The 25,301-nt window shown below is 48.2% G+C and overlaps 1 long non-coding RNA gene across 1 annotated transcript; it reads right to left on the reverse strand.

The window, feature by feature from the left end:
* Positions 1-1,993: 1,993 nt before the first annotated feature.
* LOC115504139 lies at positions 1,994-15,580 on the reverse strand. Its single transcript, XR_004343049.1, has 3 exons — positions 15,401-15,580; positions 10,093-10,839; positions 1,994-2,030 (listed from the first exon to the last, which is right to left on the reverse strand). It is a non-coding gene; the product is annotated as an uncharacterized LOC115504139 (long non-coding RNA).
* Positions 15,581-25,301: the final 9,721 nt, after the last annotated feature.

Here is a 25,301-nt window from a genome sequence, read left to right on the forward strand (position 1 = left end):
TGTTTATGAACTAATGAATACATAACCCCTTGATTTCTGTGTGTTTCTTTTTAAAGAAATCATATTGGGGCACATGGGTGGCTCAGTCGGTTAAGCATCTGACTTTGGCTCAGGTCATGATCTTGCAGTTTGTGAGTTCAAGCCCTGCACTGGGCTATGTGCTGACAGCTGGGGGCCTGGAGCCTTCTTCCGATTCTGTGTCTCCCCTCTCTCTCTGCTCTTTCCCTGCTCACGTTCTGTCTCTTTCTCTAAGAAATAAATAAACATTTTTTTTAAAAAAGGAAATCACATTGAGGGATGCCTGGGTGGCTGAGTCGGTTAAGCGTCAGACTCTCGATTTTGGCTCAGGTCATAAATCTCACAGTTCCTGGGTTCAAGCCCCACAGTGGGCTCTGAGCTGACAGCTCAGAGACTGGTTGGGATTCTGTCTCCCTCTCTCTCTGCCCCTCTCCTGCTTGTGCTCTTGCTCTCTCTCTTTCTCTCTCTCTCAAAATAAGTAAATAAACTTAAAAAAAAAAGAAATCATATTGTATATATATTTTTAACTCATTAACATTGAAGTCACAGCCAGTAGATAATAACCCATGCTTGAACAAAGCTTATCTAACCCACATACTTTCATAGCACAGGAGACAGCACTCCAGCACTATGCTTGAGACCATTTTTATTTATTTGTTTGTTTGTTTAAAAGTTTATTTACTGGGGTGTCTGGGTGGCTCAGTCAGTTGAGCGTCTGACTTCAGCTCAGGTCCTGATCTCGCAGTTTGTGGGTTCGAGCCCTGTGTCGGGCTCTGTGCTGATAGCTCAGAGCCTAGAGCCTGCTTCAGATTCTGTATCCCCCTCTCTCTACGCCCATCCCTGCTTGTGCTCTCTCTCTGTCTTTCAAAAATGAATAAACATAAAACAAAAATTAGAGCTTATCTCTTTAAAAAAATAAAAATAAATAAAAGTTTATTTATTTATTTTGGGAGATAGAGAGTGCATGTGCGTGAGCAATGGAGGGGCAGAGAAAGAGAGAGAGGGAGAGAGAGAATCCCAAGCAGGTTCTGCGCTGTCGGCACAGAGCCCAACGTGGGACTCCCTCTCAGAAACCATGAGATCATGACCCGACCAGAAACCAAGAGTCAGAAGCTTAAACGACTGAGCCATCCAGGCACCTCTGGACCATTTCAAACAGTGAAATCACCGACAAAAAGCGCCAATAAAAATGCAAAATACATGGCACCAAATATACCACAAGAAGGATACTTGTTTAGAGTGTGAGAGCTGAAGGAAAAGGACCACTGCATTGTTTGACCTCAGTTGGGAACATGCGTGTTAAGCAACTCAAATTTTTTGCTACTCTGTACATTTCCGTGAATGACTGTGAAAGCAGCCGCAAGTATTGATTGTGAGATGACAAATAAATTTTAGACAGTAGGCAAATTCAGAAATATGAAATCCACAAGTAATGAGGGTTAATATCTGTAAAAGATCGGGAACGGGTCAATCCAGAGATATAATGCTGTAAATGGATGTCTGCTGGAGGCCGGGTGGGGAGGGGCCTGGGGAACAACCGTTTATGGGCACGGGATTCTTTCTCGGGTGATCGCAGTGTTTCGAACTAAAGAGGGTGATGATTACAGAATATTGTGAAAGTACTGAATACCAGCAAATCGTTTGTTCTGTTTTGTTTTTTAAGATTTAAACATTTTAAGTAATCTCTGCACCCAATGTGGGACTTGAACTCATACCCCCAAGATCGAGAGTCACGTGCTCTTCTGACTGAGCCAGCCAGGTGCCCCAAGAATTGTGCATTTTTTTAATTAAAAAATTTATTTTACTGTTTTTTTTTTTAATTTTTTTTTTTAATGTTTATTTATTTCTGAGACAGAGAGAGACAGAGCATGAACGGGGGAGGGTCAGAGAGAGGGAGACACAGAATCTGAAACAGGCTCCAGGCTCTGAGCTGTCAGCACAGAGCCCGACGTGGGGCTCGAACTCACAGACCGTGAGATCATGACCTGAGCCGAAGTCGGCCGCTCAACCGACTGAGCCACCCAGGCGCCCCTATTTTACTGTTTATTTATTTTTGAAAGAGAGAGGACAGAGCATGAGCAGGGGCGGGGCAGAGAGAGAGGGAGACACAGAATCCGAAGCAGGCTCCAGGCTCTGAGCGGTCAGTGCAGAGTCTGGATGTGGGGCTCGACCCCCCGAACTGTGAGATCACGACCAGAGCTGAATTGGACACTTAACTGAGCCACCCAGGTGCCCCAAAGTGTTCATTTTTAAATGGTGCATTTGGGGGGCGCTCGGGTGGCTCAGTTGGTAGAGTGTCCAGTGCTTGATTTTGGCTCAGGTCACGATCCTAGGGTCGTGGGATAGAGTCCCATGTCCAGCTCTGTGCTGAGCATGGGGCCCGCTTAAGATTCTTTCCTTCCCTCTGCCCCACTGTTCCTCCTCCCCGTTCACATGCTCTCTCTCTCTAAAAAAATAAAAATCAAAATCAATAAACGGTGAATTTTACACTCTGTGAATTTCATCTAAAAAATGGTATGTGTCGCTTCAAGCTAGAGCATTTAATGACCACTGTGGGACCCTCTGAACCCCTCTTTTCCCTTTGGCGTGGTGATCATCCACCTGTGAGACCACGACTGCGCTAACAGACTGAGTAAATATAGCCCACAAGGACACGAAGCTTGAGCAAAAGTAATGGACCTTAGTTGTTTCGAACTACTGGGTTTCAGGTGTTTTTTGTTACCGCAGCATGACTTAGCCAATCTTGACTTTTCAGAGGTCTTGGCCTGCCTGTCCTCATCATGGGAGCAGAATGGGGGTGGGGGCTTGGGGCTCCCCCCGCTTTCCCAGGTACACTCTCCCTGAATCCTTCTGTCTTGAGTTCTACCACCCACTCTTTCCCACGCCCTGCCCCTTCCCACATACAGGCTCGCTAATACCTTCTGTCTTATGCTGTGGCTGGGGAAGATGTCACCTGCTCTGTGGGGCGGGAGGAATCCAGCCTTTCCTTGTGCTGACTTCCATGCAGCCCTTCAGGTCTCAGCCTCCACGTGTAACTGTTTCTCAGACTCGTCTGGCCTCTAGGGTAGGGATTAGCTTAGTTCTTGCCGGCCTCCATGCCTGTAGTTCGCTCACTGGCTCACCACTTTTTTTCCATCTGCTAGCATCGTGTGCCCATTCCTCATCTCAGGTTGTTTCGTCTCCTGTTCTCCTTGTCCTCATCAATCGAAACCTTTCTTGTCCCTTGATGGTCGTTTCAGAGAGGTTACGAGAGGGAGCAGAGGTAAAATGTGTTCACTGTGCCGTGTCTCGCTGGGGTCAGGAGTGTTTTCCTGTCCGTTCATCGGGCGTAAACCAGCATCACCATTTCTGGTGGCAGGGTAATGTGCCTTTCTAGGGATATATCCCCCCAGAGGAGTAACTGGCAATGTCTGGAGACATTTTTGGTCATCACAACTAGGAGTGGGGTAGGCTGCTACTAGCATTCAATGAGTAGAGGACAGGGATGCTTCCAAACATCCTGCACTGCTCCGGACAGCCCCGCACAACAAAGACTTATCTGGACCAAATGTCAATAGGGTGGAGGTTGAAAAACTCTGCTCTAAGGGATTCCTACCGTCTTGAGAATAAAATTCAGACTCTCTAGTACAGTCTGCAAGTTCCCAGCCTAGCTTTTCACCACTCCCCTTGGGACACTCTACTCCAGCCACAAACCTCTTCTTTTCGTTCTTGGAACATACTAAGCTTGTTCCTGCCACAGGACCTTCATACTTGCTGTTTCCTAAGTGTGAAGCACTCTTCCCCAGATTTTCTGGTTGCTGACACCCTTTTCATTCAGGTCTCAGCTCAAATATCCTGTGAGATTTACCTTGGCCAATTCATCTGCCCCTCTGGCCTCAACACTCAACCCTCCCCCTCCCAACCCAAGGAACTTTCTGTAAACAACTGTTTACAGGTGACCCTTGAATAACACAGGTCTGAACCGTGGAGGTCCACTTACATGCAGACTTTTTTCTATAAATGTGGTACAGTACTCTAAACGCATTTTCTGTTCCTTATGATCGTCTCTTTTCAAATGTCTATTTATTTATTTTGAGAGAGAGAGAAGAGGAGAGAGAGAGAGAGAGAGAGAGAGAGAATCCCAAGGAGGCTCCACACTGTCAGTGCAAAGCCTGGACACCGGGGCTGATCGCCTGAGCCGAAATCAAGAGCCAGACGCTTAACTGACTGAGCCACCCAGGCGCCCCTCTCCTAAAAGAACTTCTAAGAACCATGTTCTCCTTGCACATTTCTTTTTTTCTTTTAATGTTTATTTACCTTTGAGACAGAGAGCGAGTGGGGGAGGTGTAGAGAGAGAGGGAGACACAGAATCCGAAGCAGGCTGCAGGCTCCCAGCAGAGAGCCTGACGTGGGGCTCGAACCCACCAGCCGTGAGATCATGACCCGAGCCGAATGCGGACGCCCAACCGACTGCGCCACCCGGGCGCCCCTCCCCTTGCACATTTCCAAGTTGAATCTACAATTTGTGTATCATAAGTTTAAATAGTGGCAGCCTAATTTCCCAATTATCATATTCATATGTTAGGCTATAACTTTTACTGCACATTTTTAAATACACCTGCCATCACTCTTTAAAAAACAAAATCTCTGAGCAGAAGCCGCCACCCTGGAGCCGCCTGCACCACCCAGCCACGGTCACCCCTGCCGTGGACGGCCAGCCCTTGGGCCTCATCTCCGTGGAGCTGTTTGCAGACGAAGTTCCCAAGCCAGCAAGCAGAAAACTTTCCTGCTCTGAGCAGGAGAGACAGGATTTGGTTATCAAATTCCTGCTTTCTCAGGACGATTCCGGGATGAATGCGCCTGGCACCCCACGGCATGCGGTGACGGTCCACGCCACGTCGGCATTGGCAAAATCCGTGTATGAGAGATCTGATGATGAGAATTTCATCCTGAAGCACGTGGGTCCTGGCATCCTGTCCATGGCAGATGCTGGACCCAATACAAGCGGTTCCCCGTTTTTCATTCCCACCGCCAACACTGAGTAGTTGGATGGCAAGCGTGTGGTCGCTGGCGAGGTGAAAAAGGGCAGGAATATTGCAGAAGCCATGGATTGCTTCGAGTCCGGGAATGGCAAGACCAGGAAGAAGATCACCATTGTGGACTGTGGACAAATCTAATAAATTTGTCTTGCAGTTTTTTTTTTAAGTTTTAAAAATTTTACTGTAATGTTTATTTACTTATTTTTGAGAGAGAGAAAAAGAGAGAGAGAGAGAGAGCCAGAGAGGGGCAGAAAGAAAGGGAGAGAGAAATCCCAAGCAGGCTCCAAGCTTTCAGTGCAAAGCCCAATGTGGGGCTCGAACTCATAAACCGGGAGATTATGACTGGAGGCAAAACCAAGAGTTGGAAGCTTGATGACGGAACCATCCAGGGCAGGCACCCAGTATTTGACTTGTGTTTTATCGTGATTACCAGAGATTCCTCTGTAGCTCAGCAAAGCTTCGCCCCCTCAGCCCCATTTGCTCAAAATCTTGTCATCTTTGTGCTCCCCCTGAAGTCCTATGGGTTCCATATTTTCCTACCTTCCTCCAAGTCTGCTGGATTGCAGAGTTGTTTACTATTATGAAGTAAAAACTAAACAAAACCCCCCAAAACTCCATGAGCCTAATCACAAAGATCATGAAAATAAATGGAAATTATGTAGGAAAAAAAATACAAGAACAGGCTCTTAACAGTTGGAAATTTTATTTCACTCTTTTTCTTTTTTGCTCCTTTAACTTGTATTTCCATTCTACTTGCCCTACAGATTTCTACCTTAATATAATATACTTAAAAGTTTTTTTTTATTAGTCACTTTATCATACTTCTCTGCAACAAAAATGCCTTCGTGAAGTTATATTTATTTTTTTTAAGTCCTGTTTCCCCAGGGTCTAATTTTGAAGACTGTCCTGTGTTCTTAAGGCTGTGTTACCATTTTTCTCTGACTTATCACTACAATTATTATTTGAATGTAATTGATCAAAACAGCATAAATATACCACATTATGATCAGTAATTGTTATCTACTGCTCTCTTTAGGAGCACATATACTGAAAAAAAGGTAATTGTCATATATTTACATATATTTGTTTTTTTTTAAATGTTTTTATTTATTTATTTATTTATTTTTTAAGAAGTGATCTTGGGAACTCACTTTTATTTATTTATTTTTTAACGTTTATTATTTATTTTGAGACAGAGAGACAGAGCATGAATGGGGGGAGGGTCAGAGAGAGGGAGACACAGAATCCGAAACAGGCTCCAGGCTCTGAGCTGTCAGCACAGAGCCCGATGCGGGGCTCGAACTCACGGACCGCGAGATCATGACCTGAGCCGAAGTCGGCCGCTTGACCGACTGAGCCACCCAGGCGCCCCTAAATGTTTTTATTTAAATTCTAGTTAGTTAACATACAGTGTGATACTAGTTTCAGATGTACAACATATAAAATGTTTCATTCTAAATGGAGCTTCAAAAAAATTTTTTTTAATTTATTTTGGGGAGAAAGAGAGAGACAGAGAGAAAGAGACAGAGTACGAGTGGGGGAAGGCCAGAGAGAGAGGGAGACACAGAATCCGAAGCAGGCTCTATGCTGACAGCTCAGAGCCCGACATGGGGCTCGAATTCAAGAACCGTGAGATCATGACCTGAGCCTAAGTTGTTTGCTTAACCAACTGAGCCACCCAGGTGTCCCCTAAATGAGGCTTTTAATGAGATGAATGGGGCTGGTGGTGTGTGTGTGTGTGTGTGTGTGCGTGCGTGCGTGCGTGTGTGTGTGTGTGTGTGTGTGTGTTTCAGGTTCATCTACCTGTGGATACGTATTCCTCATGGCTGGAATGAGACAGAGTTTTAGGATAAGTGTTATTCCAATGTTTTGTTTTTACTGTAGTAAATACTGAGAAATGTTTTCACAGAAACAGGGGACTGGAATGGAAATTTTGTCATTGCTAAGTGACTCAAGGTCACACATGTTGAAACTCCTGTGTAATTTGCCACATATCACATTGTCACTCATTATCAGAAATTATTTGTAGTCATCTATCACCCAACAAGCCATGCCTCCTCCATGGAGATTGGAGGGAGAGAGGAAACCATCAGAACTGCAAAAGGATGTGTTGGCTGGTCTCTGGGGTCATTCTCTTTCCTTAGCCACACACGGTGATTTCACATGATGCTTTTGTCTGGCATCCAGGTTTTTATACTGGAGAACGACTACATCCTCAGTAGGTCCTGACAAGAGTGACAAGGATTGCCTTACTTCTGTGCAGTGGAGGAAGGACAACTGTAAAGGAGGGAACACCTTGGACCTCGGGCACTTTCACAGGCATATGGGTTTTAGGAGAGAGAACACACAGAAGCAGAGATCTACACAGATTCTCTTTTGCTCGAAACCCCACCGGGATATAATTGAATGCAATACAACACACCCATTTAAAGTAGCCACTGTGATGAGTTCTGACATATATGCCTGTATCATCCCCACCATATTCGAGATATAGGGAGGAAATGTCCATCATTCTGGAATGTTCCCTCCTGCTGCAACCTTCCAGTCAATTCCTCCTTTCCCAGGTTCCAGGCAGTTAGTGGTCTGCTTTCAGTCACCGTATACAGCAGGTGGCCCTTCGCATCTGGTTTCTTTTACTCAGCACGGTGATTCTGAGACGGATCTAAGGTGTAGCTCCTTTTCATTGCTGAGCGGTAATCGCCATATGGATGTATTGCAAATTGTTTCCCGTTCACCTGTTGATATTTGGCTCGTCCCAAATATCCAGTTTGGGGACATTATGAATAATGCCCCTCCAAGTACAAGTCTTTGTGTTGACATCCATTTTCATTTCTCTTGCTTGAATATCTAGGAGAGAGCCGGGTGGAAGGTCTATGTGGAAAACAGATCCTCTTAACACTGTCCTTGTCAGCAGCATCCTCTTCAGAAAGCGTCTTTATTAACCTGAATCCAATGAAACTTTCAGATCTAAAGTTCACAAAATACATAAGAGACAGAGGAACAAATTCAACCACACCAACGAAGAAACAAAAGAAATCCGGGATGTGGGACATTTGGTATAACTGGCTCATTCTCTTCAGCAAGATGATGTTATTTAAAAAAAAAATGGGGTAGGGGCGCCTGGGTGGCGCAGTCGGTTAAGCGTCCGACTTCAGTCAGGTCACGATCTCGCGGTCCGCGAGTTCGAGCCCTGCGTCGGGCTCTGGGCTGATGGCTCGGAGCCTGGAGCCTGTTTCCGATTCTGTGTCTCCCTCTCTCTCTGCCCCTCCCGTTCATGCTCTGTCTCTCTCTGTCCCAAAAATAAATTAAAAAAAAAAAAGTTTAAAAAAAAATGGGGGACTGTCCATTAAAAGACACTTAAGGCTCAGGACAAGGAAATGCAGTAAATGATCCTTAATTGTGAGTAAGCAGAAATTAGATTCAGACCAAGAGAGGAAACACTCAGCCTGGCCATTCTTCAGGCTGGGATAACAGACACAACAACACTAATTGCAAAGCTAACAGGAAACGAGATTTCTCCCAAGGATACTCCGTACCTGTAAGGCACCAAAGTCACCTCCTTCTTTGATTGACTGCCCCTTTCTTACTCACTGAGAATTTTGCTTTCTAAAATTATAGAAAATCTGCAGTCTGAAATGATATCACTACCAAGGAAGCACCTGTCTCTCTCCTAGAAGATGGGAGAAGTTACCTTGATTTCCAACACAGGTACAGAGCTGCAGATAAGGGCTTTCTGAGCACAATAGTCCGGTCACTTCACTACCCTGGGTCCACTTTGCAGTCAAGGCTGATATTAGCCCTTTTAGTCATAACCCTGTTTTGCTTTGATCTTATCATACCCTGCTTCTGCTGCCCCTCCCACTGCCAAGCCCACGGTCTATTCTCCATCCAGCAGCCAGAGTGACCTGTTAAAACCTAATTCAAGGGGCGCCTGGGTGGCTCAGTCAGTTAAGCGTCCCAAATCTTGATTTTGGCTCAAGTCATGATCTCACGGTTCGTGAGTTCAAGCCCTGCATCGGGCTCTGCGCTGACAATGCGGAGACTGTTTGGGATTCTCTCTCTGCCCCTCCCCTGCTCGCTCTCTCAAAACACATAGACTTAAAAACAAACCAAAAAACTTAACTCAAGTTACACTGCTTTTCTGCTCGGTTCCCTCCCATGACTTCCCGCCTCACTCCAAGAATAAGCCATGTGCCCTGTGGTGGTCTGGGAGGCCCTACCTGATCTGGCCTCTGAGGACCCAGCAGGATTTTTTGGTTCCCAAATCTGACCGTCTCTGTTGGAACTACTCAGCTCTGAGGTTGTAGGGATACAGTAGCCATAAAAACAGGCATAAAGAAACGTATGGGACTGCGCTCCAATAAGACTTCATTTGCAAAAACAAAGGGCTGGTGGTTGTTTGCTGGCTCCTGGCCAGGACACTGCCTGATGCTCCATAAATACTTGTTGAGTGAGTTCGTGAAGGAAGACAAGGGCATGTTTTTCATCTAGGAGGAGAGAAGAGCCAATTAAGCGTTTTCAGGTAGTGTTAAATGCTAGCATGAAAATAAAGCAGGTGGTGAGTTAGAGGGAGTGGGGTTACTCAGCGTAAGTCAATTAGGGAAAGCCTCTGGGAGCCCTGAGGGGAAGCAAGGGCCACTTGAAGATCTGGGGGAAGAAGGCTCCAGGCAGAGGGCTTAGCAGGAGTTGAAGGCAGGAGGTGAGAATGAGCTTGGCGTGTTTGAGAGACAGAAAGCCCTCCGTGTGCCTGCTGAACAGGGACTGAGGACAAAGAGGTATAAGATGACGTTGGAGATGGCCAGGGGCTTGGTCACACGGGGCCGCCTCGTAGGATTTTTTTTTAACTGCTCTATTTTGCTTCTTTTATTCTAATTTCTTTTATTGTGGCAAAATACACACAACAAAATACTTATTTATTTTTGAGAGAGAGACAGAGAGTGAGTGCGCGAGGGGCAGAGAGACAGGGAGACACAGAATCCGAAGCAGGCTCCAGGCTCTGAGCTGTCAGCACAGAGCCCAACATGGGGCTGGAACTCACGAACCTGCAGATCATGACCTGAGCCACCCAGGTGACCCCAAGCATCTTAAGCATTTTTTAAGGGGACGTTTCTGTGGCATGAAGCACGTCCACACTGTTGGGCAGATCTTACCACGTCCATCCCCAGCGTGCTCTCCTCTTGCAGAACTCCAAGTTCACATCCATTAAACACGAACTCCCCACTTCTCCCTCCCCACAGCCCCTGCCAACCACCATTCTACTCTTTCCCCACGAATTTGAATACTCTGAGAACTCACACCATATCGGCCCTTCTTTGACTGCCTTATCTCATTTAGCACAGCATCTTCAAGGCTCAGAGTTTGTAGCCTGTGTCAACATTTCTTTCGTTTTTAAGGCTGAGTCATTTTCCATCGTATGCAGAGGCCACATTTGCTTTATTCATCAGTGGGCAGACACTTGGATGGCTTCCATTGCTTGGCTCTCCGGAATAATGATGCTATCAACTTAGGGTGCAAATATCTGTTTGGGTCCCTGCGTTCAATTCTTGTGGGTGCCGACCCAGAAATGGAATTGCTGGATGGTATCTGGTCGGGTTGTGGACTAAGCATGGTGGGGAGGCCATTGCAGGTTCTGTGCGGGGGGGGTAGGGGGGCGGTGTGTAGGTGCCTTGCTTTTAACAGGACCCCTCTGGCTGCTGATGGTAGTGGGAAGGGGCAGGCACAGGACACCAGGAAGGAGGCTGGTGTAGCAGTCCCCGAGAGCGACAGCAATGGCTGGTACCTTCCAGTGTGGCTGGGGAGGCCTCTGTGGAGCAAATGAGCAATTAAATGGTTGCAAATAGTGACCAGTACTATAAAATAAACCGACAGGAACAGGGTGCTAGGATTCAGGGAGAACTAAAAAGGATCTCTTGGGCATTCTTGTCGGCTGGATTCACTGAATCACGTACTAGCAGAGGGGCTGGTGCTTGAAATCTCCATCCTGCATTTTCATCATCCTTTATTTTGTAGGCTGTCCACTGGGTGGGTTTGGCTCAGGGCCCAGAGCCTCTTGGTCTAGGGTGTTTCTTAATTGTACAAGGGCTGAAGATGGGGAGGAAGGGGACAGAGAAGAGAAGGGAAGGCCTTCGGGTCTATGGCTGCGGGAGAAGCACGGGGAGGGCTTAGCAGGTCAGAGCAGGGCTGGGCCTTGTCTTTGCCACATCCCAGCTATGGGACCTTGCTCATTACCTTGCCTATTCCTGGAAAATGGTATGCTCGTTATTTATTACTCATACTTAGCATTTATTCATTCTCTATTTAACGTTTCTGCATTAGGTGTAACTTTTCTAGAGCAAAGTACAACCACCCTGAGCATCTAGCTCAGTGAATTTTAAAATGTGTATGTGTAAACCATGGAACTACCACCAGATCCAGTTATAGAACTTTACCAGCTACTGAGGAGTTTCTCTTGTATCCCTTCCTAATCAATACCCCCTTCACACGTAACCATTATTCTGACTCTAATCAAAATCTATTAGTTGTGGGGCGCCTGGGTGGCTCAGTCAGTTGCGTGTCTGACTTCGGCTTAGGCCATGATCTCACGGTTCGTGGGTTCGAGCCCCCCATCAGGCTTCCTGCCATCAGCACAGAGCCTGCTTCAGAGTCTCTGTCCCCCTCTCTCTCTGCCCCTCCCCTGCTCATGCTCTCTCAAAAATAAAAATAAACATTTAAAGAAAAACATTTAAAATCTATTAGCGGTGACTGTGTTTGATCCTCCTATAAACGGTGTTGTGAACAAATGTACTCTTTTGTGCCTAGCTTTTTCTGCTCCTTCCTGCGTTTGGTGAGATTCCATTCTTTCTGTTATATGTATTAGCAGTTTGATTCTTTTCTAATTTTTAAGATTTTTGAAGTTTATTTATTTATTTTGAGAAAGAGAGAAAGCCAGGGAGGGGCGGAGAGAGAGGGAGAGAGAGAGAGAATCAGGGAGAGAGAGTTCGGGGCTCGAACCCATGAACTGGGAGATCATGACCCCAGCCGAAAAGAAGAGTCAGACGCTTAACCAACTGAGCCACCCAGGCACCCCAGCAGTCTGATTCTTTTTTTTTTTTTTTTTTTTTTTTTTTTTTTGGCTGTGTAGTGATCTATTGTGTGCATAGGGCACAATTCATTCACCCTTTTGACTACGGATGGGCCACTCAGTGACATCTAGTTTTGGGCTTTTTGAACAAAGCTCTTATGAACATTTTTTATAGATGTTTTTCAGTGAACATAAGCACTCCCATCTCCCAGAAAGCAGTGGAGTTGCTGTGCCCCTGTGTAATCCTATGTTTAGCTTCAGCAGAAATTATCTAGCAGCTTTCCAAAGTGGTTGAACCAACGTCCATCCCGCTAACAGAGGAGTTTTACTTCCGTATCTTTGCTGAAGCTTGGTATTTTCATTTCTGTCACTCTGGTAAATTGTAATGGCTGGGTTTGGGTTTGTTTGTTTTGTTTCTTGTTTTTGGGTTTTTTTTTTTGCATTTCCCTGATGATGTTAAGAACCCTTTCATATGTTTGCTTAATCAATATTTGTTGAAAGAATTAATGAACAAAACGTTCATACGAAAATGGAAAATGTCCGTTTTGCCCCACTTGAAACCAACAGTGGCTCCCCGTTGCTCTTAGGGCCAAGCTGAACCCCCCCCCCCCGTTGACCAAAAAGATCCTGCAAGCCTTCTGATCTGTCTTGCCCAGATGGGTCCCATCTGCTTCACTCTCTGGATTCCTGCCACCCAGACCATCTTCTAGTTCTACTGACGGCCTGCTCTGTCCTGTTTCATGGCTTTTCCGTAAGCTGTTTTCTGCAGCCTGGAACACAATCCAGGCCCAAGACTGGACTCATCGCTTGCATCTCAGTGCATAAACTCCTTCCCCCCAGAAGCCTTCCTTGACCTCCACTGCCAGCAGGCCGGGGCCCTCGTTGGCCCTCTTCCACTTTTTCTTCCCAGCTTCTACCAAAGCTGTAAATAGCCTTTGCTTTATGTGATTATTTAATTAACCTGCCCTCCTACCATAAAAATACTTTATTTTTTTTTTTTTTTTAAAAATTTTTTTTTTTCAACGTTTATTTTATTTTTGGGACAGAGAGAGACAGAGCATGAACGGGGGAGGGGCAGAGAGAGAGGGAGACACAGAATGGGAAACAGGCTCCAGGCTCTGAGCCATCAGCCCAGAGCCCGACGCGGGGCTCGAACTCACAGACCGCAAGATCGTGACCTGGCTGAAGTCGGACGCTTAACCGACTGCGCCACCCAGGCGCCCCAAAAAATACTTTAAAAAACCCCAACACTTTGGGGGCACTCTGAGACTCAGTGAGTAGAGCATCTGACTCTTGATCTTGGGGTCATGAATTCGAGCCCCATGTTGGGTTTAAAGATAACTTAAAAAAATCAAACAACAACAACAACAACAACAACAACAAAAAACCCAACCCTAAGACTGCGAACTGCATAGGAACAGCAACTTTCTCTTGTTCCTAGCAAGCCCTGGCGTATAATAGATGCTCAATAAGTATTCGTTAGATGTATAAATCTCAAAGCAACCAGCCAAGGAGCATTATCACTTGAAAGAAATTATCCCTTAAAAACTCACCCTGAGGGGAGCCTCGGCCAATAAAAAAATCACAGAAACCAATCCTATCTCCCTAAGTCCTTGGCAGGGGTGGGGGTGGGGGGGGTGTCTCACATTCAATCACCATTCCTGTTTTATTTGGTGCAGCTGGGGTGTGTGTGTGTGTGTGTGTGTGTGTGTGTGTGTGTGCGTGTGTGTGTGTGTAATGGAAACTATACATCAGGCAAAGGATTAAGAGGGAGAGAAGGAAGGAAAGGCATTGCTGGTGTCACAGTGAAAGCTTAGACACTCAGGCCCCAGTCCCAGCTCCTCTGTCACTAACTACCTGTACATTAAACAGTGCTGAGGCAATATGGCAAAATGGTCAGCGTTACAGATTCCTTCCTTCCCGGTCTGCCTGAGTTCAAAGAGTGGTTTGTAGCCCTACTGCCTCCGTAATCCCTGACAAATCACTCTGCCTCTCTGGGGCTCAGTTTCCTCAACCACAAAATGGGGATCATGATAATAATACTAACTTCATGGGGTTGTTGTGAGCATTTAAGTTAATTCATGTTCATTGCTAAGAACATGCCTTTAGGAAGTCCCATGACTGTGAATGCCTGTTAATTATCACTACAGGTGGTTCCAGACTTAAATGATGGCTTGACTTACAATTTTTTGATTTCACGATGGGGTGAAAGCTATATGCATTCTGTAGAAACTGGACTTGGAATTTTCAATTTGGATCTTGTCCCAGGCTAGCGATATGCCCTATGATACTTTCTCACCATGCAGCAAGCTGTAGCTCCCAGTTGGTCACATAATCAAGAGCAGTTAAAATTGCTTAACAACCATTCTGTTTTTCAGTTTCAGTACAATATTCAACAAATTACGGGACATATTCAACACTTTATTACAAAGTAGGCTTTGTGTTAGATCTGATTTTGCCCAGCTGTAGGCTAATGTATGTGTCTTAGTACATTTAAGGTGGGCTAGGCTAAGCTGTGATGTTCTGTATCTTAGATATACTAAATGCATTTTCTTTTTTTTTTTAATGTTTATTTAATTTTGAGAGAGAGAGAGAAAGAGAGAGAGAGTACAAGCAGGGGAGGGCAGAGAGAGGGAGAGAGAGGATCCAAAGCGGGCTCTGCTCTGACAGCAGAGAGCCCAATGTGGGGCTCGAACTCATGAAGCCAAGATCATGACCCGAACATCATGACAAGAGCCAAAGTTGGCCACTTAACGGACTGAACCACCCAGGTGCCCCCTAAATGCATTTTCAACATAGGATATTTTCAACTTAACATGGGTTTGCCCCATGTAACCCCCACCTGAGTTGAGGAAGATATGTCTCCAGGCCTCAGTTTACCTCTAAGAGGATCAAAAACCTGGTTATTTGAGTGCTGCTAAAGATGATGGAGAAAATGGCAAGGTGCTTTCTACCTATGTGGGGGGTGACAACGGTTTGGGATGGAGACTGGAGTCTTACCGCCATGACCCCTCTGGCGCAGATGGGTCATGGGTTCAGATCCCACTTGTGCCGTTGGCAGCTGTGTGACCTTGGACAAGTCACTTCACCTCTCTGGGCCTCAGTTTCACCATCTGTGAAGGGTAGACCGATGAGCGTATCCACCTCCTACTGTCTCTGTCCTCTGTATCAGCTCTGGACTCAGCTGGCGGGGCTGACCCGGTGACCCTGGAGAAGTCACTCAACCTCTGGGCTCCTAGTAAGGATCCAATGAGGATACAGCTAAGCCGTTTGGCACTGTCCTGGCTGGCGGAGGGCTCAGTACCTGTTTTCTCCTGGCGATACTATTACCGTTGCTGTCGCCGTCGCCACCGCGGGATTGGAAAACGGGTCGCAAGGTCCGGCCGCAGGGGTCCCCGCAGCTCCTGGAGGACACACCCCGCCCGGGCCCCCGCCGGGGTGGGCGCCGAGGGGCGCAGCGTAACCCGCCGGCCCCGCGGCTGGAGGCGAGCCGGGCGCAGGGGCGGGGCGGGGCGGGGCGCCGCATCCCCGTGACGCGCCGGCCAACCAGGCGGCGTTGCGGCCCCGGGCCCGCTCCGCCGCCGCCTCCGCCCTCTTGCCGCCGCCGCCGCCGCCAGCAGCAGCCGCCAGCAGCCGGGCCCGTCCGCCCGCCCGCCCGCCCGCCGCATGGCGCTCCGGGGCTTCTGCAGCGCCGATGGCTCCGACCCTTCTGGGTACGTGCTCCACGGCCGCCCGGGCCGCGTGGGGCGCCGGCTGGGAGGCCGGCCCGCGAGGGGAAGCGCCGGGCGGGCCGGGCAGGGCCCGCAGCCCCCGCGGTCCCCCGCGGTCGCCGGTGCCGCCTCGTCCGCTCCGCAGCCGGCCCGCGGGTCCCGCGCCCGGCCCCTCGCGGGCGCCGCCGATGGGAGCGGGCGGAGGGGCGGGGGGACCTTGGCAGCTCAGCTCCCGGGAACGGGGCAGGGGCTGTGCATGTGCCCGGCTCCGGGGCTTTAGGGGAAACGTTAGGGGCCAGAGCTTGGGGGACAGGGCTTCCTGCTTTGCGGTTGCCCCTGCAATTAAAAATAACCTTCCGCGGGAGGGGACGCCAGGGATTGGGGGGGGGGGGAGGGCGGCGGCACAGGGGGGGGTTTCCCGGCTTAAGTTCTCCCATGTCTTTTGTGGATTGGGGTCCCCCCTTTCACCAAGAACGCCCCATTCCCAAAGGGCTGAGCTGGGAAGAGGCTCGGGCTGGAGGAAGGGATGTTTGCCCCTTTCCCGGTTGTGCTGCATCAACATTACGCTCCTGTGGTTACGTATTTTGCCGTCTTTTACTTTCTGTCTGCTTAATTACTATAGGGGGGTTTGGGGAAACGGGAAGGATATGGGAAGTTTGGGGAACAGCCAGGAAAGAAGGTAGGGCTGGCCCCCGCTGCCTCACCGGGCCCTTCTGTCAGTTTGGGGTGCAGGGCCGTCCCACCTCTGTAATGTGAGGCTCCTGTCTGTGGGGATGCACGTGGCTTTTTCCCTGGCAAGTTTTCCTCTGCATGCTCAGTGCTGGCCTGGCTCTGGCTCCTGAGTTCCCTTTCTGTGGTTTAATCCCCACTGTCTTGGGCTTTAGCTTCCCTCTAATGCGATTTACCTCTTTGTTCCAGGAGGGCACGTCTGTGGCACTCTTGATTATTGGGAAACACAGTAGGCGAACCTGGACAGGATAGTTTTGTTTTCCCTCTTTGTCTTGGATTCAGGAGAGAGAAACAGCCTTGGCTCTTAGGAGCTGGTGATTAGCATCCAAAAATACCTCCTTGTTCTGTTTTGTGGCCCTTCCCTTGCCTGCTGCCTTTGTAGTGTTGAAAAAGTCATCCTTGAGGGCCCCAGGGGAAGGCTTTGTTTGGGGGGGGGGGTGTCGTTTGGTAGAACAATCAAATACACCTTAGTCCGTCTCCCAGATTTCAGGCTGATAGGATGAGAGATTGACTCTAGGGCTGGGAATCTGACAGGTAACTTTTGCATTCGGGGTCTGGGGGACTGGAGGACAGAGCATTTGCAAAGTAGGACTCCGTTTGGAAAACCTGTGGAATCCCTGTTCCCTCTGCCAGGTGTAACAGCCGCAAGATTTTTTGCAAGGATCCAGAGGGAGATCTGGTCTAGTGTTGCTGTGAATTTTGGAGTGCTTCCTTGTTTATTTTCTTATCTTAGATTACACAGGGGAAAAAAAAAATAGGTTGACTGGGAATCACATTTTGCATCAGGATGGACTTTATTAGTGACAACTGGCAGTTGATGGTTAATGAGGTTTTCCAAAGCAAAGTGTGTTTGGGGGTACTCTATTTAGCTTAAGAAGTTCATCCAGGAAAACCAATTGTGTCTTTTTTTTCTTTTTTCTCTTTCTCTTTGGACTTTTTGCTACAGAAATTACCACATGGTTGTTTTGCTTGGGGCAGGCAATGTATGGCCTTGGTTGCCAGACCCTCCCTTTTTCCGAGTCTTTGCCCTTGCGACTTTCCTCTGTCCCTTCTTCTGGATTCCTGGATGCCCCAGTTTCGGGTGGGGGAGGGGGGTTTGGAGCTTGGAGGCAGAGTTTCAAAGCTGGCCACTGCAGCGTGAGAACTTCTAGGTAGCTAGAGAAACCAAATGTAACAGAAAGCAGGTAGTTTCTGTGTTTAAAAAAAAAAAAATTTTTTTAATGTTTCATTTTTGAGAGAGAGAGAGAGAGAGAGAGAGAGAGCGCGCGCGCAAGTGAGCAGGGGAGGGGCAGAGAGAGATGGAGACACAGAATTGGAAGAGGCTCCAGGCTCTGAGCTGTCAGCACAGAGCCCAACGTGGAGCCGGAACCCACAAGCTGTGAGACCATGACCTGAGCCGAAGTCGGATGTTTCACCCACGGAGCCACCCAGGCACACTACTTTCTGTGTTTTCTAGGGCGGCACACTCCAGGCTGGGAGAGGGAAGCCACTTTACTTTTCTGTGCCTCAGTTTCCTCATCTGTAAAATGGGGGCAGGATCCAAAAAGCCCCAATTCTTAGGGTTGTTTGAAGAGTAAATGAGATCATTTGTATAGGAGGCTCAGCCTGTGCCCCGAATAGAGTCCCTTCTTTCTGAAGGTGAAGTTGTATATTTCCAGTTGCTTGTCCTTCCTGTGGATAATCATTTTCTTCAGCTGGGGGGGGGCGGAGGGATGGGGCTGCTGCCCCACCCCTTATACCTGGCTTCTCTGTGACCAAGGCCTTGTGTTTAGAAATTAAAGGGACTGGCCCACGTGAGACTCTTATCAGAGCTTTGTTCCTGGGCCACTGCCTGCCTCTGCCCTGTGAACTGAAAAGTCCAGAAGAACCAGAATGTGGAAATGGCCCACAGTGTGGGTTCCAGGGACTTAACCACCTTCACTTAGGCAAATGCTCTGGAGGGAGAGAAGAGGTGCTTCTTTACCCAGATAGGTGCTGGGTTTACCAGCACCAGCTTGTTTTTCCCATTAGTGCTGGTAAGAAGGGCTGTTTTGTGGCTGGTGTTGTATGGTGGTTGGGAATAGGAGTCTCTCCTTGTGGGTAACTTAAAAAAAATTTTTTTAATGTTTATTTTTTGAGACACACACACACACACACTTGCAGAGTGCAAGTGGGGGAGGGGCAGAGAGAGAGGGAGAGACAGAATCCTAAGCAGCCCCCGGCTCCGCACTGTCAGCACAGAGCCCGGTATGGGGCTTGAACCCATGAATTGTGAGATCATGACTTGAGCAGAAGTCAGACACTCAACTGACTGAGCCACCCAGCTGCCCCTCCTTGTGGGTTAATTTTTAAAAAATATTTATTATGTTGCAGACCCAGAATAGAAAAATCGGAAAAATGTCAAAAAGTCGGAGAAACAAATTAGTAAGCAGTGCGCTGTGGTGCCTCAGAGCGAGTGCCTGCGTCCCCGGGCTTCAAATCCTGGCTCTGCAGTTTTGGCGAGTGATTTCTCTGCGTGCCTCAGTTTCCCCGGGGGGACAATGCAATACTAAGCAAAGACCGGTGGCCCAAGGATCAAATGAGCAAATCCTTGGCAGTTGAGTAGGGTATTGCTGTTGAGTATACAGTTAGCGTCCAGTAATTGTCAGTGGTCCACACCAGCTGGAATTCTCTAGTTAGTTTTTGCTGCTGCACTTGCTGTCGCTGAGAGTGGCTAATAGAAGTAGCAGGCCCGTGTTGCCGTTCATGGAGTCCTGCTCATACTTGGCCCCTGAGCTCCCGTTTGCCGTGGAGAACACACGAAATCGCTGACTATGTGAATAAGCAGCCAAGGGCTGGGAGAAAAGGGAATATCTTAGAAGCCGTTAGAAATTTCTCTTGGGGTGAGATCTGGCCTTGGAGTGAGTGTATTTCCCTAACCCTCCTGGGTTCACAACAGTCTTTGAACAGCCAAATTGCACCCCTAACCTCCCCCCCCCAAGTTTTCTGTAGGTTTTCAGACCGATCCCTTTGCCTTCCTCTACCTTCCTTTGGATTGTTAGAGCCGAAAGGGACCCTGGATGGTCCTCCCCTCACCCCATCCGTTCCTGCAGGAATTCAAGGCCCAGAATGGCGGCATGATGGGCCTGAGGTAAGAAGGTAAATGGCTCTGGGAGGAGAAAGGAGGAACCTTTGAGGGGACAGGGCAGGGCAAGAGCTGATTCGGGGTTCCGGGCCTTCCCCCAGCTGGACCGGGTCTGTTGTGATACTCTTGGAGGTGCGTCACCTTTTGAATGTGGTGGGGGATTCAACTTTTAGGAGTAGGTATCGCCCCGCCCCGGGGGATGTCTTGTGGGTATCTCCAACCTGACATGTCCCAAACGGGACTTCGGACCCTCCCCATCTCGGTTACTGTCAGCCCCGTCCTCGGAGGCCCAGACCCCAAACCCGCAGCATCCTTGACTCCTCGCCTTCCCTCCCTTGCCACGCCTCTGCTGTTGCCGCTTGCTTCAGAATGTTTCCAAATCTGCCAGCTTCTCACAGCCGGCCGACCCCCACCTCATTTTGGCCGGAGCCACCGTTGCTCAGCTCACTCCAGGAGTTGAACATTACCCCTCACCGCTCTCCCTGCTTCGGTCCTTGACCCCCTACAGTCTAGTCTCACCTCGGCAGCTGGCAGGGTCCTGTTCAAGACGCAGGTCAGGTCTTGTCCCTCTTGTGCATGAGGGCTCCCCTCATGCTGCAGTGGCTCCCCACCTCCCTCAGGTAGAAGTGAAAAGGTTTAGGCCTACAGGAGTCAGCAGAAGCTGGCCCCATCACCTCTCTGACCTCGTCGCCTACTACTTTCTGTCTCGTTTTGCTCCTGCCACAGTGGTTTCTAGCCTGCCTCAGGGCCTTTGCACTTGTTTCCTTGCCTGGAATGTTCCTTTACCTTCAAATGTTTGGTCACATGTCACCTCAGGCAGCTTTCTCTTAACTCCCTGCCACTTCCTTGTGCCCCAGTCCTTCTCTGCACTCTGTCCTGTACCCATCCCCACACCCCCTTGAACTAATCTAATACATCAGATGTTTTACTTACTTTGTTTATTTTCTGTAAACTCCCACAAACAGGTCAATTCCACAGGGGCAGGTTTTTGGTTTTTGTGGGTTTTTTTTTTTTTTTTTTTTTTTTTGCCTGTGTTTATCTCCATGGTTAGAATGGTGCCTGGGATATAGTAGGTGCCCAGTAAATATTTGTGAAAGGAATAAATGACACGAAGACTGGAATGGTTCTTGAGCTGGGTTGCAGCGTCTTCCCAGACATCTCTTAGGACAGAATAGTCACTCACCTGTCTGGATTGGATACCCACGGAGACCAAGCCCTCTAGCTTCCACCAATGATGGCATAGACTCTACCTTGCAAGGGTCAGCACTGAGTCTTGCCCCTCCCTCTTGTCCTAGGACTCAGCGCCTCAAACATAAGTAGGCTCAGTCAGCATTTAAATATGAGTGGGCACCTTGGTGGCTCAGTCGGTTCAGCGTCAAGCTACGATCTAATGGTTCTTGAGTTCGAGCCCTGCATCAGGCTCTCTGCTGTCCGCACAGAGCCTGCGTTGGATCCTCTGTCCCTTGCGTACTCTGCTCCTACCCCATTTGCTCACGTGCACTGGCTCGCTCTCTCGCAAAAGTAAACATTAAAAATAAATAAGAGTGTCTGAGGTACGGGTTTCAAACAGGGGATCAGATCTAGTCCACCACTGTGCTGCTTTGGCCTTATTTAATTGTGGATTACTTGTAATCGTACTGTTTACTGATTGAAAGAGTTCACGGAAAAATGTGGATTCCTGACTTCTGACAAATCAGGAGATCTGATAAACGGGAAGGGGGGGGGGGTGCATTTGTACATGGTAGTGGTCACTGGGGGCGGTGGGGAGAGGGCAGGCTGCCCTCCCTGGGACAGACCTCTGCCGGCCCCCGTTTGCTGCAAGTCCTACTCCTCCTTGAGCCCAGCGTCGGTCCCCGGCTGTTTTTCATTGTGTTTCCTCACCCTGTCTGCTTCCTTCACTGAGAGAACTCACCTGGCACCGGTAGCCTTGAAGCCCAAGCTCTTGGTGAAATGCCTGGGGTCCATCTGATTGGTTATTTAATGGTGCAGAGACCCCTGGCTTTATCAAGGTCATGTCTGCTGGGGGGGGCGGATAAACTCATTGCCAGTGATGCCCGAGGCATTTGAAACCAGCCTCGTGTCGTATGTTGGCTCTAGATTCTCATGGTGGGATAAGGTCTAGCTGTTATTATCATATCTTAATGGTTAGTAAACCTCTAGCCCATCAAAACTTGTCTGAACATTTTGCAAAGAGAAAGCGCTAATAAAAGGATTTGGAAGAATGACAAGGACTCGAACATCCTGAGGCAGGTGTTTCCTCCAGCCTGGCGTGGAAACTGGGACAGCGTCTCCCGATGGCGGTAGCGAACCTACACTTAGCTCTGGAAGGCTGGGGGTTGACGGGGACCCTTTGAGGAAGCCGGTTTGGGGAGGTGGAGGCACAGCACAGTTTCTCAGCCTGGGCACTTTGACATTTGGGGCCAGATAATCCTCTGCCGTGATGGCTCCCCTGTGCATTGCGGGATGTCCAGCGGTCTCCTGGGTGTCTACCTCCCCGTGTTGTGACAGCACCTTCCCCTCCAGACGCCCACATGTCCCTTTGGTGGTGAAGTCACACAGCCGTTGGCGTGGAGGATTCTGGAGAATAAATTGGGGGCAAGCCTTGCCCTCGCCCTTGCGTTTTCCCCAGAGATTTTAGGCTGTTGTACGCCTCATGTAATTGGCTTATAGGGGTTGCCTTGGAGAAGCTTAATGAGACGTTAAGACAGTTCACCTCCAATTATGCGACGAAGGAGGTTGCAGCCTTTTCCGTGCCGTTTGCCTGTTTCCACCGAGGGCTCTGCTTTTCGACAGGAATCCCTTCCCTTCTGGTCCTAGTGTGTGTGATGGTGCAGTCCCAGGGCGAAAACACCTCTGTCGAGGTTGGCTTTGAAGCTTTGCTCCCTCTTTTTAAACTGCCTCGGGATAGATGGGCAGTCACCAAGTTGAGGCTCCACTTAAGTATCCCTTTAGCTTAATTGTGGGATTCATGTCCGGGGGGAGGTTGCCAAGTCCTGGAAAATGGGTCTAGATGACTGGGGAGGTAGTAATTGAGGTTTTATGGGGCTTTTCCCTTCCTTTGAGAATCTCTGTTTACCTTTTATTGGCCTCGTAGGTGGCTACTTGATTGGAGACGCCCTCTTCTTTGCAGAGCATTTATGAAAGTTTTCCTGGTATGCAGAGCTTGAGAGTGGTCTTTTAAAACACTGGATTTGATTTCTGGTTTTTTTTTTTCTTTCAGTGTTTTATTTGTTTTTGAGATAGAAAGAAAATGAATGAGTGGGGGAGGGGTAGAGAGAGCGAGGGAGACACAGAATCCAAAGCAGGCTCCAGGCCCTTAGCTGTCAGCACAGAGCCTGACGTGGGGCTCGAACCCACAAACCGTGAGATCATGACCTGAGCCGAAGTTGGACGCTTAAAGACTGAGCCCCCAGGGTGTCCCAACACTGGATTTCATCTCTTGTTCTTCCTACAACTGTTTCCGATTCGTTCATCGATTTAGCCTTGTTAATCTGTGTGTCTGCGGCCCTGTTGTGGGGAGGGCGCTGGAAGTGCAGCCACAAACAAAGGAGATGAGGTGCATATGCTCATGGAGCTTACACTAGGAATGACCACAATAATTCCGGGGCGTGGTAAGTGCCACAAGGACAGAAACCAGAGGACCTGGCATGGCGTGCGAGCTGTGATAGAGGGATACCCAGGGACAGCCTTGCAGAGGAGGTAACATTTGACCTGTGATCTGAACGGCAAAGCTGGCCATGAAAGGACTAGGGGGAGGAAGTATTAGGTAACAAGAACTCCAAGTGCAAAGACCCTGGGGTGCCTGGAGCGGTCAGAGTATTACAGAGTTTAACTCCACAGAACTACAGAGCCCATCTCATAAAACTCTTGGCCGCAGCATTCTGCAAAAAGGCACAAAGCACTAATAAAATGGCTTGGGCTAATAATCAGGGCCTGAAAATTCCAAAGAGGAAGCTTGGCGAGGAAACAGCAATACTTGCAGAGGCATGGGCCTCTGATCCATTTAGGTGGGAACGAGTCTCGGGTTTTTATAGTGAAATTCAATGTATATTTTATGAGTCTCCTGTTTCCGAAGCACAGTTGAAAACCCTTCAGGGTCAGACCCGAGTTGGGATTCCCCACTCCCAGCTGCCCTTGATTCTCTTCCAAAGGCGTTTCCTGACCAGTTAAGATGACTCTCTTTAAATTGCTAAGAAAGTCTTACTCTTTTCCTTTATTTTTTTTTTCTTCAGTTTTATTTCTAAGTAATTTCTGCACCCGCCATGGGGCTGGAACTCACAACCCTGAGATCAAGAGTTGCATGCTTTTCCACCTGAGGCAGCTAGGCGCCCCAAGGAAAACTCTTTTAAAACTAGATGTTCAATTGATCTGGCTGATAGCGTGAAGATCTTGGGTGGTAACTGTTTTGATTGTGCTATTATTTTTAAAAATGTGAACAGTCTCTACGGGAAAGCAGATGTTTAGTTCTTCCCCCTCCTTCTTTTCTCAGAGGTGGCCATTGATGATAAAGTTTCTTGGGCATCCTAGAAAAAATGCCAAGCATACGCAAATATGTATGAAAGGGTGAGGGGGTTTGGATATCTTTTGTTCCTCCCTAGGTGGGTTTGTATTCTAAATAATGTTCTGTATTTTGCTCCCTTCACTTAAAAGCCAAAATTGGGGCACCTGGGTGGCTCAGTCAGTTAAGTGTGACTCCTGATTTCAGCTCAGGTCGTGATCTCACATATGTGAGAGCGAGCCCTGCATGGGGCTCTGTGTTGACCACAAAGGACCCTGCTTGGGATTCTCTCTCTCCCTGTCTTTCTCAAAATAAATTAAATAACGATTAAAAAAATAGCAGTGTCATTTTTTTTTTCCACGTTAAGTCCCTGCAGATGGAAAGAAAAAGGAAATAGCACTTCTTTAAAAGCCATACATTTTTCTGTCACATGACTGTGCCCGGTACTCACCTCCGCCCCACCTTTGTCTCTGTGGGTCTTCGTTCCAGAATTTTGGCATGATAAACAGTCCTGCCTGGAGCATTCCCGGGCACTCATCTTTGCATGCGAGGAGATGTAAATGACTCAGCAGAATAAGTTCCTCCCTGAGGAGTGGCTGGGACGAGGGGACCTGTGCTTTGAAAATTTGATAGTTCTGATCGCCTAGTGGCCGCTGTGCACTCATGGACCCACCACCCAGCAGCATTTATTAAGCACCCGTTGTGTTGCTGGCCTGATGAGGCGAGAAAGCAAGCTGGACCTTGACCAGGTTCATGTTGCTTCCCTCCTACAGGAGAGGGTTTTTGTCCAGCTGCGTTAAACCGTACATTCTAAGGAGTTCTGTCTGGAGAGTGCTTGGTTTTGCTCCCCTTAAAGAAATATATGGTTGAATTTTAAAATTCTTTGCCTTCTCTGTCATTTCAAAAGTGCATTTATGTCAACAGTTGAACGACATGCAAAGTTTGAGAGTCCCATCATGCTGATGCAACTCGATTTAATTTTTCCACACTTAAGCTTCTGGTTCGTCCGTTGCGTGACTTGTAAGAGCGACACTTTTGTTACAACGCAGTCCATCATAGGATTTTTATTTTATTGTTTATTTAAAAGATTTTTTCAGGTGGGCTCCATGCCCAACATGGGGCATAAGCTCACGACCCTGAGATCAAGAGTCACATGTACTGACTC

The sequence above is a fragment of the Lynx canadensis genome, chromosome E3 (genome assembly GCF_007474595.2).
Source record: "Lynx canadensis isolate LIC74 chromosome E3, mLynCan4.pri.v2, whole genome shotgun sequence".
NCBI classification, from domain to species: domain Eukaryota; kingdom Metazoa; phylum Chordata; class Mammalia; order Carnivora; family Felidae; genus Lynx; species Lynx canadensis.